This window comes from Thalia democratica, chromosome 4 (assembly GCF_965202585.1).
Source record: "Thalia democratica chromosome 4, ktThaDemo2.hap1.1, whole genome shotgun sequence".
Classification (NCBI taxonomy): domain Eukaryota; kingdom Metazoa; phylum Chordata; class Thaliacea; order Salpida; family Salpidae; genus Thalia; species Thalia democratica.
Genome location: NC_139168.1, coordinates 65,599,492 through 65,612,348, shown reverse-complemented (window position 1 = coordinate 65,612,348; position 12,857 = coordinate 65,599,492). Strand labels below are relative to the sequence as shown.

The 12,857-nt window shown below is 25.1% G+C and overlaps 1 long non-coding RNA gene across 1 annotated transcript; it reads left to right on the top strand.

Annotated features, from left to right (window-relative positions):
• The first annotated feature begins 5,323 nt into the window (after positions 1–5,323).
• LOC145834947 (uncharacterized) lies at positions 5,324–12,298 on the top strand. The gene is made up of 4 exons (XR_014369803.1): positions 5,324–5,484; positions 7,493–7,631; positions 8,136–8,319; positions 11,868–12,298. It is a non-coding gene; the product is annotated as an uncharacterized LOC145834947 (long non-coding RNA).
• Positions 12,299–12,857: the final 559 nt, after the last annotated feature.

Genomic DNA, 12,857 nt, shown 5'->3' with positions numbered 1-12,857 from the left:
TTGAGTGCATTACAGTGAAAGGGTTGTCAGTTTTCATTTGAACTCCTGAAAGTTATTATTATTAACACATAAAAACATTTAATAATATTTTTCATATCACAACTCAAACTGTATTTCATGAAAAATTCAAATTTTTACGCATATCTAAAAGTAGACACCATTCGACATATTTATTGTATTACAGACTAAGTTAGCTATTTTTATTGGGTGGGTGTCACTTTTGCACGAGGGGACACTTTTGCACGGCGACTCTTTTGCACGGAGGGTCACTTTTGCACGAGGTGAAACTTTTGCACGGCGTCACTTTTGCACAAGGAGACACTTTTGCACGGCTACATTTTTTCACGATGACAACTTTTTACGGCAGCATTGTTCCACAACATCGCATTTTTACGATGAAATTTTTGCACAGCGACATTTTGGCACGATCAATTTTGCATGCAGGCAGATTAAAAGTTTTTTAGCTAGTCTGTAACATAAAAAGAAACTGAAAACTAAAATTATATAATATACCTATATTAAAGGCAAAAAATGAAAGATCTAAAATCTTAAACAGTAAAAGTTAATGTTAGAAACAAACTAACGAAAAGATAAAATAAAATTATTTATAAAAGATATATACCAGGGGCAATAAAGTTAATTTGTTTAAAAACTAGGATTAAAAATACTTTAAGTGTAAGTAAGTTGTTCTAGTTTACTTTAATTTTAATATATTAATCAACAACTATGCCTTTTTATATATTTTACTATACGGTTACAAGTTTATTGTTCATATGAATAACCTAGGCATCAAAACCTAGACCACTTAAACTGGATGACACATAAAGAATAAATAAAATAACATATATAGTTTATTTATTATAACAAAGATTAAAACATAATTTGATATAAAATTTATAGGTTAACATAAAAAGCAAAGTTTTAGCCACAAACTTATATTTATTTACGCTTTGATGTAGGACGATCAACATCAAGTATTTAAATGCATTGACTAACAACAAAATAAAAACCTAACCTTTCACTAACGTTAGGTTCTCATTGGCTTATTTCATGATCATTGAATGCTGGTGTAAGCATCTCTTGATACTTTTGATGAACATAAGTTCAAACTTCCAAATTTTACTATCTCATTGGATTATCATGATCATGCAGCATTATTGTAATGAAAAAATCCAAGTCTAAATCATGAAAAATGCGCTGTTTTATTGCTTTTTTATTCTCACGCTAAATTAAAAAATAAAAATAAACAACAAGTAAAATCTGAAATACCTTTACACTTCATAAACTAACTAAATCTTTGTTTTTAATTTAACTATTGTTTGAAATAAATTAAATTTAAAATATTTTTCTAACAGCTATATAATGCTCATTTTTAACGTCAAGAGAAAATAAGTAAAAATAATACTCAAAATTCGTGTTTTAAAGCCTTACTAAATTAAGTTTATCTTTCTGTTTAAAAAGTAACGAAATTCAGGTTATTTTCATTTAATGTATTCAAAACTGTTTTTTTATAATTACTAATGTGTTTTCAACTAGTTTATTTAAATTAAGCTAGTAAATATAAATTAATAAATTGTGGTACGTTATTATATTGTTCTACGTAAAACTTCAAAAAAAACTTTACATTAATATTTTCTTAAAAAACTACCACATTTTATTTTCATAACAACTTGCGTTTAAATGCGAATATTATTAAAGATTAAAAAAAAATAATTATTTAAAAAAAAATTTCGTCGTGCAAAAGTGTCTCCTCGTGCAAAATTGTCCCCTCGTGCAAAAGTGACCCTCCGTGCAAAAAAGTCGCCGTGCAAAAGTGTCCCCTCGTGCAAAAGTGACCCTCCGTGCAAAAGTGTCCCCTCGTGCAAAAGTGACGTTCGTGCAAAAGTGTCCCTCGTGCAAAAGTGACGCTCGTGCAAAAGAGTCGCCGTGCAAAAGTGTCCCCTCGTGCAAAAGTGCCTTCGTGCAAAAGTGACGCTCGTTCAAAAGTGACCCGTTCCAATTTTTATTACCTTAGTATTACTTATCCGAAATACTTTATACCTTTATATATACACTTCTTTACTATATATATGTAGTTTAATGACTTTTAAGAGTTCCAAATTTCGCTGTTAATTAAGTACTAAATCATTATTATTTATTTTACTACATACTGTTTTAATTGAAAGTCACTGTTTAATTTTTGTAAAAAAAAAAGGTTGGAATACTCCAAAATATTTTTTTACAACACTGTTGATTAAATTATTATCAGCTATTAAAAAAAGTTTATTTATAAACTAAAAGCTACACAGTAGAGTATAAAGTAGAAATTATTCAAAACCCCATATCATTGTACAATTTTTAAACTAAAAAAAGACAAAACTATAAAAGTCTAACCTTCCATGTTCGAACCATTGAAATACCGGTCAAGCCTTCTTTTTCCTACAACAGATGCAATTTTGTCACTCATAGATCGAACAATAGTGCATGCCATATTTTCACCACCCAAGTACCATTCTGTTATGTTTTAATAGACTATAATTTTATTTAATTCTTTACTGTTTCTTTAGTGTTTTTTATTTTATTTAGATTAACATAAAATTGAAAACAAAAGTATTTCTAATATATTTAATTTTTAAATAAAATTTATGCTATGGTTCCCAATCTAGCTTTGAAAATTTAAAGTGTTGTATTTTTGTTTAATTTTTCTTAGTATAAAAATCGATGTTGAAATATAATAAAATATTCTTCATTGAAATTAATTTTATTTTAAAATTTATTTAACTTAGTTTTAACTTCAAAATTAGTGTTGAAGCAATGCAATGTTAAAATACAGCTATTTAAAACAAAAATATACAGTACATTATCTAAAATACTTAAAAGTAATGAATAAAACTTTCAAACCTCCGGTTGGTCATCAGTAAGAACAGATATAATTTTTTCGTATTTGTCTGCATTTGCTGAAATTGCTAATAAACTTATCAGCAAAACTAGTAAAAGTTTCATTGTACCACTGCTGATGAAAAATCCAACTGACTGTTGCTACTAGTTTGAAGAAAAACTTATACACCTTCCAAATTAGTTTAAATTTAAATGAATGTAAATGTTGATCATAAAACAATAAGCTTAAGGCTATAAAATCATGTAACGTTAAACAGATTAAAAAATGTCTTAAGTTTTTGACGCCCTCTTAAAATATTTTAAAACTTTACTTTGAACTATAAAACTTTAAAAATACTTATTCTTAGTTTCAAGATACAAAATATAATCTAAATTGTACATATTTTTTATGTTAAAAATAATAGACATAAAGTTTTCCATACTACACTATAGTCTAAAGAATTTATAATATTTTAAAGATTATTGATACAAATAAAATTTAAGTCCTATATAACTAAACTGGATGTATTTTGGTAAAAAAAATATTTTGTCTGAAATTTTAGCCGTAACAGTTCTAAATAAGAAATAATTAGTAAAACTGTTTTTTTACGGTTGCAAGATAAAAAAACTTTAAAATATTTAATTAAAAAAATTATAAACTAGAAACTTATAGATAAAGCAAATTTTTATTATATATAAAAATACATAACTAAAGTTATATTTTATCTGTTAATTTGAAATTAAGGTTAAAAATCATCACTAATGTAACAACTTTTATAATTAGTTACTTTTAGTAATAGAATAAATATAAAAAAAATTAAAACTACAACACATTAAAACGAATATAACTTTGAATTTGTTCAAAAAAATTTTGTGGTAAAAGTAAAGTTTACAAATATCGTCGATTTTAATAAACTTTCAAAATAAATTAAACCTAAAAATAAATAACAAATGTTACAATTTTTTGTCATGGGTATATTTTTGACAATAGTTTTTAAAGTTTTAAAGAATCATAAAAAAAATACAACACTTTTTTTTAATACTTTTTTAGTTAGATTTTAAAACTAATTTTATTCATAATGTTTTTGAATTTATTGAATTAAAGTTTGTTTTAATATATTTTTTTTCTAACTAGAAATTGGTAACTTGTTTAATAAAAAGCAATAATTATAGTTTCAGTAAAACAAAGTTTTAGTTTTATTGAAAATGTTATAGAATATTTAAGCTAGTATTTCGTCTACTTTAATTAATGTTGTGGTTTCAAAGCTTGTTTATTAAACAAAAATATGCGTCCTTAATACCATTTGTAATTTCTTTAAACATTTTGTTGTTGTATAGTTTACACCTCAGCTCTTCGATGCGGTTTATAAAAATAATTCTAATTAAATTATAATTAATCAGGTTAAAATGCTGTTGTAATGAAAAATGCTTTAAATTGTTTCAAACTAGTTTAATATTTGTATTATAAATTACCGTAAGTTTTGTAAAATAAGAGTATTTTTTATAAATTACTAAATATGTGTTTAACTTGTCTGTTTTGACTTATAAATTACTTTATTATTTTATAACAAAAGTTTTTGAACAAAAACATTTTAGAAAACTAGTACTCTAACTCTAAATTGTACAAATATTTTTGTTATATTTAAACAAATTGATTTATTTTCCTTTGTTTAAAAAAAACTAGGCATAACTTTAGACAAATTTAAAAACTGTTTGAAAAATAATGTCAAGTGTATTTAGCCTGATTTATTAGTTGAGATAAGTTCTACTAATTACTTACAAACCAAGTTGTTGTTAGTTTTATAGAACTTATAAAATTCAAAATTTAAAATATATTTTACTTTTAATCCTAAACTTATAAATTTCGATAAACTAAATAACTTTTGAGGTTTCTGCATTTTAATTTAATTATCATCATTATCGATCTTGGACGGAAATGCCAACACATTTATATTTTTCAGGAAATTTTGCTATTAAGTATGATAATTGATCACTTTACTCCACAACATTTGTTTTTTTTTTCTGTTAAAGTTCATATTTTGACGAGTCTCACGAATGCGGGAATAACTTTTTTTTTTTTTTTGTATGTTTATTAAAATATACATTTTGGTAAAAACGAAGTACCTTAAGGTACTAATTTGTAATATTGTATAAAATAACTTTTGTTTAAATTTAGCGTTGTAAGAATGTGGGTTTTTTTTAAAGACAATTGTAATTGTAAAAAAAATATAATTGTTTTATGTTAAATATATATTATTTGTTATTACTTTCACTAAAATTCATAGTTAGTACTTTTAAATACAAGTGCAGCGAGCTATATTACGAAAAACCGACGTTTAACTAATTTAAAAACCAATGGTTTATGACGTCATAAGCTAATACAAGGTTAGATACAAACTAGATGTGGTTTTGTAGCCCCAAGCTTGTTGCTTGTTTCATTAGACTTTAAATGAAAATTTCTGCAAGCTAGTAGCAACACGCAGTCGCAAGTTTTTTTTTTAGGCCTTCAACAGTAAAACAATGAAGTTTTTAGCAGTTTTACTGTTAACTTTATCCGCGGTATCAGCAAACAACTTATTAGAAGAATACGAACAAATTCAGTCTGTGCTTACTGGTGACCAACCGGAGGTTAGAAATATTTTGTTTATAAGTTTGAACGACTTTAAGAGTGTTCTAGTTAATTTTGTACACAATATATTATCGATAAATCGCTTAGAGAGTTAAGGGAGTATTAAGTTAATATTTTTTCTATTGTTTTATTAAAAAGCTCTAAGTAACTATAACTTAAAACTTATAATTTTTGCATGTTTGCGTTTAATTTTAAGTATAACTAAGTTAATACCTTTTTTAGTGTTGTAATTGTTTGATGGTTATGAAAGAGACATAAGTAATAAAAGTCTTTTTTTTTTGTACCGAAACCAATGGTGTTTAGATTTTTCTGAAAGCCTACAGTGAATTACATAAAACAAGATTTTAAACTAGATCACTTAAAAAAACACCTTGTCTATAAAACACTACAATGGTTTATTAGATTTTTTAGTGTACAAAAATTAAAAACTTATTATATACTTTTAATGCTAATTTTGAAAATTAAAGAAATAAAAATTTAAAAATGTATTTAAAGATTTTTTTACTGCTTACAAAACTTTTTATGCTAACTCATACAAATCAATTAAACTTAAAACGTTATGACTTTGCTTCAGTTTAATTTTATTTAATGTTTTAGAAGTTTTTATCGAATGTCAACAAAACTTATAACAAATTTTTGATTAAATCAAAGAAGTTAGTCTTTGAAAACTCGAAAACCTTCTAAAAATTTAAATAATACATTAATACTTTATGTGTAAATACTCTGGTTTGTAAACTGTGGTCCACAAACTACTTTTTATCCAAAATCACAAATTAAAAGCAAATAAATGTTGTAAAAATTTACAAATTTGTTCTTAAGTAAAGATATTAGTAATTTAAGCTGTTTTATTATTGCGTTCTTTAATATATGTTTAAATATTTGGTTGCTAAAACTATTTTAAAAACTAAGGCTTTTATACTACTTTTTTTATACAGTGTGACAAAATACAACAAAAAAAAATTTCAGGAGAATTGGCCCGTTACTACCGGCCCCTGTTTTGATATAACGTTTAGTTAAAAATAAAGTGTACTTCTTCTAAGATTTATTTTCATCTAAATCTTTGTTTTAGTTTTTAAATTTTTAGAGCTTTTAAAAAATGTATAAACCTTTGGTCATACCATATCGATTATCAGACCACAAACCTTCGGTAGACTGAGACCCAGGTCTCGTTCTTATTTAAACTCGTCAGTCAGCCACAACTGGAAAACTTTCAGTGTCGTCAACCTATAAATGGTTTATCACGTATTTAGAATGACGACAATACAAATGTTATGTATTGCGGCTGATTGACCAGTTATAATAAGAACGAAACTTTTGTCTCGGTCTACCGAAGGTTTTTGGTCTGATAATCGATTTGGTATGACCAAAGCTTAATTATAAGGTCTCATGGCATAAGAAAATCAAGGCTTAGGCTTTGGAGACTTACGCAGATTTTTTTTTTATGAAAATCATCAAACTAATGTAACTAATAAGGTAGATTATTATAATTTTTATATACATAATTTTAAGCATCTTAATGTTTCGCAAGCCTTTGTAAAAGCTTTATCTGTTTTGGGGTTGAATATACTTGGATAATTAAAAACTATATATTCAAAAATATAGAAAAAAAATTAGTGTAAAGACAGACCTTTTGATCATAGAAATATAAGCAATAAAAAAATATACTTTAAAAAAAATCCTTTTGCTATAAAAATTTGTTTTAAGTATAAAAACAGTTGACTAAATTTATTTAAAACTTTTACATACTTTGTTTTTTGTTTGAAGTTTTGATAAAACAAAAACATATAAAATATAATCAGAAATTAATCTTTCCCCATAATAAACTGTGGATTTACGTATGAAATTTATTAAGAACTTATTTTATTTATACATCATGATATTAATCTAAAACAAACAAGTAGAAACAAAAAAGAAAAACTTTTTACAGTTCTAAACAAATACACAAAGGAAACTAGGAATTATTTGTTTATACTTTTATATCAAAGCTTATTTAAAAATTTATAATAGAATGGTAAGTACGAAGTAAGAAGGTACTTGGGCGGTGAAAATATGGCATGCACTATTGTTCGATCTATGAGTGACAAAATTGCAACTATTGTAGGAAAAAGAAGACTTGATCGGTATTTTAATGGTTTAAACATGGAAGGTAAGAAAATTACAGTAATTTTGTATTTTAAAACCACGTATAACCAAAAAAAAAGCTGAGAGTCCATAATTTAATATTGTGAACTTTTTTTAAAGTGAATTTTTTCTAAATATTTAATCAATGATGCATAATTTGTTGATGCTTAAATACTTTAGAGTTCTAAACAGTTTTTGTGCAAAAGTGGAACAATGACTCTGTATTATTATATTATTACACTAAAAACAATATTGTTAACTTGATAACAAAGTAACTAAAACTGTCGGCAACTTAGCCAAATCGGAAAAATTATAAATGAAACAGTAAAGAATATTGATAGCAAGTCGAACTCAAAAAATAAAATGTAACTTTTAAAACTTAATACTTGATAAAATAAATATTTATTAGTGTTGTTTATGTTTAATATAAACGTAATATGATTATAGATTTTAGAAAATGCAGTTGTTTTTCAACAAACAAGTGTGCGATCACACAACGTTTTCTGTATTAATGACAACCTTTTCAAAGGAATTCAAATCTAAAAAGCCAACCCTTTGAACGTGCTCCATTCGAAGCGCGAGTGTGTCGGCTACTGCAGCAAGTATTTCAAGGTGTGCGAGTTGATTGAAGCCAAACATAGAAACAACCCGCCAAAACCACTTTCGCACAACATATTTTTCACTCCAATGACGCCAAGGATCGGATACGTATGGTTAGTTAAGGAAAATATAATTTATTTAATTTTCAGTCAGATATGTTTTATTTACAGTCAGAATATGTTTTATTTATTACTGTAATATAACTCCTTTAATTTACAGTTAGACTGTTAGTTTTAACTTGGTCGTCATAAACAAAAATTGAATTATATAGTTTTGTAAGTTGTTTGAATATAAAAAACAACAAAAACCGATCTCTAGTTATAATTAAATGTAATCAACACTTTCCGATTTACAACGAAAGCAATATGAGATACTTTAAACAATAAATACACTTAACGGTTCTTTTTTGTTAGTTAGTACATATTTATTATGTTTGCCGTGAAGGGTAAAATAAAAACACTGAACCAAGTATTAAGTAAAGTAACTACATTTAAAGAATTTTTTCAGCCTTTGAAAATAACTTTTTTTGTAAAGCTTTAATTGGACTAATCCGTTGTAGTATTTTTTCTTTAAAAATACTATATTCCCCTTTGTGGTTATATGTTGCACTAGGGTACAACAACGATTAGTGGTTGGCATACATAATTATATATGACAACAGCAATATATAATTAAAAGTTACATAGAATTGCATGACAAATGTTAATGATTTTTACAGTGGATCTCCTTAACTTAAGTATACACAAGTTTGATAAATGCCAAAAACCTTAAAACAACCTAGCGCTAACTGGTATAACTTCAGTTGTAATCAAAGTTATAAAATTTAATTTAAAGCTTGAAATTAATAAGAGCACTGGATAGTAACAAGTTTTTTTCGAAAAATAAATTGTTTAAAACTAAGTATTTTTATTTTTTCAATTACAAGTCCACTGTGATAAGGGTTTACTTTTAATAACGTAACATTTTAGCATTAACTTAAAACATAATCGATTGTTAAAGCACAAAATTATTTCAAATGGAGCTTAAATAAACAACGTTATTAGTTTTTGACGTCATCACGGGTTATTACTGACTATCATTGCCAAGGTTGTCAGAAATAAAACATGATTAAAACTAGCATTCTAAAATACTGTAAATAGTTCTTGTGACTAGGGGTTTATAAAAAAAAATCGTACAAATACTGTTTTAGGATAAACGTTTTCTTAAACCTTTTAAACTAAACTTTTTATTTCACTTCATCAAATTGATTGAAAAAATGCTATTACAAATTAAAAATTTGACTATTATGGGGAGTATGAATAGACGTTTTTATCTAAAAGTGTTTGAAGTACTATTAAAACTACAAAACTAAGTAATTTTTATATGGAAACTAATATTTTTTTTCCTTTAAAGCTAACTGTAGTTTTTGTAAGGTGTAATGTTTTTTAAGGTTTATTAAAGGTTACAAAGTCGTCATATACTTTGTTTGTAACAGATATTAAGTAAGATTAGATAATTGTGTCATTTAAGCTTTAAAGATGACAATCAAAGCTCTAAACTCAAATATAAGGGGAAAGATCAATTATAAATTTTGAATTTTATTAATAATACAATGTTTCACTCGCTTGAAACTAGTCAAACGAGATCTTCAGTTGAATAAAATCTTATTCAAATAGAATCTAAAGTAGCGATCTAACGTATTAAATATTTAAATTTTCTGTGAAACCAACAGCTTTATTATAATCCGATAAATATATTTCGGTCTAAAAGTGTTTTGAAAAGATGCATAACATAATGGAAATGTAGACTTTGTTCCGATTAAGTTTAATAAAAAGTTTCTGTTGGTATGAAGGATGAACAATGTTGTTGAATAAACAAACTTAAAAATGTAGGAGAAAAAAATTGACGAAGTAAATTGTAAAAATTAAAAAAGATCTTTTTTCTAAAGCAATTGTAGTTCCGAAACGTTCTAGTTTAACTAAAAAAATAAATAACCTAAACAAGTATTTAGTGTTTTATTTGTTTTAATAGTGTTCCAAAACTTGTGAATATTGTCGTCAAATGTATACGTTGGGATTAATCATAAAACATCTTTTTTTTTTTGTTATTTTAGAACGATTATTAAACACGACTACATTTGTAAGCTTATCTATAACTAAAGATATAAGTGGTAGTGCTTCATACTTGTATTAATTTCAAAGTACTAATTTCTCTGAGTCTTCAAAAGTATAAACACTCTACAAGAAATTACTTAGTATATACTCTTTTATAAACGATTTTTTCAATAAGTTTTAACTAGTGATTGTTTTAAATTGAACGTATTGTAAAAATGAAAAAAGTAAAAATTTACTTTATTTTAGAATTTGCATTTAAAGGTTTAATCGACATTTCAACCAAAAATATTTTCAAAACTTTCATCTAACTTATTGTAACTTTTTTAGCACTTCACAACGGTTTAAGTTTTGTTAAGCAATTATTTTTTTGTTTAATTTCGATTTTAGTTTAAGAAAATAGAAAAAAAAATCTATTTTCTAGTATTTTGAATAAATGGAAAATTTAATTAAATTTATTTTATTAATACTTCAAACGAATTTATAGATATATAAAACTTTTATTTTCAAATCGACTTGATTAGATCGAGTTTGTATAATTTAAACTTCATAAAAAAGCTTAAATTGATGAAAAGAACATTGTTAGCATAATTAACTTTTTTTAATAGAAATTAATGTACCTAACTAATGAAAAATAAAGTAGGTTGTATTGATATTGTTATATAACAAAAATAAAAACTGGTTATAACGCACCCAAGTTTATAACTATACAACTAAGTTCAAAATTCCAAACCCAGCGATGCAACAATTTTTCTAGAAAAATTTAACTTTTGATGATACTGATGTTTGCTTGATTGAAAAATGCTATATATTATAAAACCAGAATTAAAATATTATTTATTGTTCCAAACAGTAAAACTAAAGCAAAGTAAAAGTATTTAGCTATTTAACAAAATAATACAAAGTAATAATTTTTTTATACAATTGCGATTTTTTTATTTTTAGGGTTTGAATATTCTGTATTTCTTGATGATTAACTAATAGTTTCACGCAAAAAGCTGAATTGATTGTTTTTAAATAATCTTCATCAACAATTTACAATATGTCTGACTAATAAAAACAATAATTAGCTGAAGCAGTAAGCTAACTAAAAAAAAGTTATTTAATCTTTTTTTTTTGCATTTCTGCAACTAATTTTTTATTTGTTTTTTACTGTTTCTGTTACACTTTTGAAGTACTTGTTTTAATTACGATTGAAAAAAAAAAAGTAAAACTTGTTGAATACACTAAATTTTTAATTTCAAAAGAATATCTTCAAGGCATATTAAGTTTTTGAGTTTGTTATGACTGTAGCTGCTTTTAATATAACTTTATATTTACTTAAAAAATCCTTAATCAAAATAACATTCTATGAACTTACAATAAAACGATACAAAAAAATTTATTGTTACAAACATTTTCAACAACTAATTCATTTGTTTCTACTGTTTTTTTTTTAATTCCAAATGTAAACAAAACTACAACTAATAAAAAAATTCTAAAGTTGTTTTAAATTAAGTGTCTAAGTTATTTAAAAGTTACAAACAGATTATAATTCATAATTACATTTATTAAAATAACTAAAACTTTAGGCTGTTTAGAAGCATGGGTGATACTGATTGGAACTACCAAATGTCAGAGTTTGCCAAAGTGCTAGGAGAAGAAAAACTTTCAAACACATACAACTTCTTCTATGCTGTCACTTATTATAACTATCCATTAAGACCGAATGTACCTCTCACAGGGATTGTTGTGGTGGAAAAATCTGCAGAGTTGGACCGAATACTTACATAAATAACAAGGACTTTGGATTTTTCTTTGATTAGTTTTAACACGCTTGTTTCGTTGTGATTCTATTTTTATTTTGACATTGTTTATTGTTTTCATATTTTTGATAAGTTTGTTGGGAGTTTTAGGAAAATCTAATCAAACACTTTTGGTTAATCAATGTTTTTGTAGTTAAGAACAACCGTTGAAATTTATCAATTTGTTAACGACTAATTATTTTCTTAATAAATCACCACTAAAACAAAGTAGTTTTGTCAGAATGATATTCTTTATATTAATAAGGTTTATAGTAATCCAAGTAATACTTAACAGCAAAAACACTTACTTTAAAATATAATAAAATAAAAACATAAGTTTTATAGTATATTTTGGTATGTTTTACGAGTCAGAAATCAACCGCTTCCAAAAATGGTTTTTTAAAGTTGAGACCAATTAAATAGATATATATTATTTTTTAATTCAATATTGACTTGTGATAAAAGTTTACACAGTTTTAACTAGTTTTAAACAAAATATATTTTTAAAGTGTATTTTCTTTCAATTTTTCGAAACGCTAAACGTGAACAATTTATATTATACAGAAAATTAATTGTCGGCTTCAACAGTCACCGGTCAAACCAATAAACGGATTTTAAAACCACCACAGTCTTATTTAAATTTGAAGTTATACAGAAACTTTATGATGAAATATATATATATACAAAAATTGATATGACTGCAACTAATTATAGAAAAACAAGCCTTATACTTTAAAGGGTATTATATTGCAACCGGTAACTGATAATGTCTATGTT